The following is a 2,869-nucleotide window of genomic DNA, read 5'->3' as shown; positions in this document are numbered from 1 at the left end:
AATGATTTTCTTTTATTTGAAATGTTTGGACGTTTACAAAAACTTATTCAAAAAAGACATCATCCTTTCTATGTAACTCACGTGCATTCTCATTCTGGTCTTCCTGGCCCTTTATCAATTGGAAATGATATGGCTGATCACCTTGTTATGTATAATAATGTTTTACAGAAACCTATAGATTCTCATGAGTTTTTCATCAGAGTGTACAAGCTTTGGCAAACATGCATCAGATCTCTTACAGGCAAGCTCAAGATATTGTTCATGCTTTTCCTGATTGTCAGAGGTTTTCTAAATCTAATTCCCCTGGAGGAGTTAATCCTTGAGGAATAACAGGTAATGAAATTTGGCAAGTGGAAGTCAATCTTAAATATTTACATGTTACTGTTGATACTTACTCTGGTCTTATTCATGCCACTGCCCAAACAGGAGAAACTGCTAAACATGTTTTTAAAACACTGTCTTTCTGCCTTTGCCACCATCAGGAATCCAAATCAAATTGAGACAGATAATGGACAGGCATACACCTCCAAAGTCTTTCAAGTATTCTGTGATAACTGGAAAATTGAATATGTCACAGGAATCCCATTTAACCCCACTGGCCAGGCAATTGTTGAAAGAACTAATGGCCTTCTTAAATCTCAAATAAATAAACAAAGGAGGGGTAATATAGATATCAGATGGGACTCTCATGAACAGATCTTTAAAGTTCTGTTTACACTAAATTTTTTAAATTATAACTCCCCAAAATTAATGGCCACGGAATGACACTTTCTACCTCTTAAAAAGAGACCTAGACCCTTGGTTTTATTCTGCCACCTGCTGACAGGACCACAATTGTTGGGACTTGTCGAATTGTTAACATGGGGGAGAGGGTATGTGTCTGTTCTCTCACCCACAGGCTGGCTATGGATTCCTGCTAAGGCTGTTAAACTTTATGTGGAACACCAAACCAGACGAGGAATTGAATCTGATCCCAAAATCTCGACACCTCACCATCACATCTCAATCCATCTCACCACCAGTAATGAAAATAATGACAACAAGTTCCATATTGACCCAGGGTAAATTTAAAAACTTCAATAGTCAAATAGCTTTCAATAGCTCAGTCCTTAAGCTCAGTAACTCATTTGAGAAACAAAAACTAACCTAAAATCTACCTGTTTAACTAGATGATCTCAAATTTTCTGGCATCCTGCTGGTTATCTTAAACAGACTTCTAAATATTTCTTCACAAAATCCTATGGTAGAATTTTATGCTGTTTTCTTAAAAGGAAGAAAGTATTCTCTGCATCTTCTTGAAAAGGTTTGCATACTTTGCTTTACAATGTAAATTTGTTATCCTGCTTTCTTTAAGGCAGGTTGAGGGCTCACCAATAAGTCTTTTAAAAAAAAACACAATCTAAACCTGACTGTCCTTTTTACTAGAGAGCTTTTTTTACATCTTGAACAAAACCTATAAGATCCTTGTTTGTTCTTGTTGTTTATGTCTGCATATATGTGTGTGTAAGGTGTATGTTATGTCTATATGTTCATGTCTGTATGTGTAATTGTGTTATGTGCAAGGTACCAAATTGGCTTATACTTAATGCACACTCATTAAATAAATAAGTATACTTTTCAAGTTCACGTGACTTAAATCTTCTAAAGTTTTGATAAATTTATTTTCAAAATTTGATTTAAACTTTTTACCTAAATTTGTCTCTAGGTCATTATTTCTCCTTGTTATCTCAGTTCTGCCTCCTGGCCATGCTGGGAGAAACAATATCTTTAGACATTATCTTAATAAATACCTCCCTCTGTCTTAAGCTCCACATGGCTCCAAATGCCATGTGGAAACCTGGGACCAAAAATGGCTAGTGAAAGGAAACCTATGCCCAATATCACATAGGCCCTAGTTAACATTAATTGATAAGGGTGTAGGTCTAATACACCAAGTTTTTGGCTGGGAAACCATAAATATGTATTTGGTAAATATAGCTAAAACTCAAACTGGGCTTTGTATAATTTGCTCTGATAAATGGATGCCTATTTACTAACCCGAAAGTATAAAAATGTTCTTACCAACATACATCATTACCTGGGTTTACTAATCAAACAGGATTACTAGAGGCCTTTTCAATTGACTGCTCTTAATACAAAATTGTAAAAGGTTTTCTTTGTCCCTTAGATAACTGATTTCATGATAATTTCTTGTGCTCTCTGCCTTTGAAACCCTTTGTCACTTTGGTTTTACTTTTTGTAATAATTTGTGATTTTATTCAACTAAGTATTTTAAGCCTTTTGTTACTTAACAAAGCTTTCCAAACCTGAAAGCCCAACCTTTTTGGTTTAAAATAACCTTGAGGAATTCCAAGGGCCCTTGAGCTTCTCAAAAGAGGTATAAAAAAATGTATCAAAACTAATTGGCTTATTTAATAAATTAGACTAAATGGGAAAGCATTGTCAGTACTGAAGGTGTTATGAACATATGTTCCAAAATCTTGCAAGGTTCTTAAATATCTGTGTCTTGATATAAATGCTACTGGTCATAATCTTGGTTAATTATAATTTTTAAATAGGTACAGTTTCCTGACAAACTTTGAGTTCATAGCTTTAAACTAAAGTTCCAAAATTTTAATGAAGAAACTGATGGGTGTGTGAAATTGTTCACAAAAGTCAAAACAACAAAAATTAACAGTGAACTAATTAAAAAGAATTATGGGTTTTTACAATTTCCTTATTTTGAAATGTTTTGTTTTCCAAATATAAGAAAACTCTCTCTCTCTCTCTCATAAGCTATCTATAACAACAGTTTGGTAAAATATCATTTAAAACTGAGATAAAAGTATTTGTTTTCCTCCTATTTGATCCCCCCAAAATTTAATAACTT

The sequence above is a fragment of the Galeopterus variegatus genome, unplaced genomic scaffold (assembly GCF_000696425.1).
Source record: "Galeopterus variegatus unplaced genomic scaffold, G_variegatus-3.0.2 Scaffold5177, whole genome shotgun sequence".
Taxonomy (NCBI): domain Eukaryota; kingdom Metazoa; phylum Chordata; class Mammalia; order Dermoptera; family Cynocephalidae; genus Galeopterus; species Galeopterus variegatus.
Note: the sequence above shows the minus strand (reverse complement) of the source record.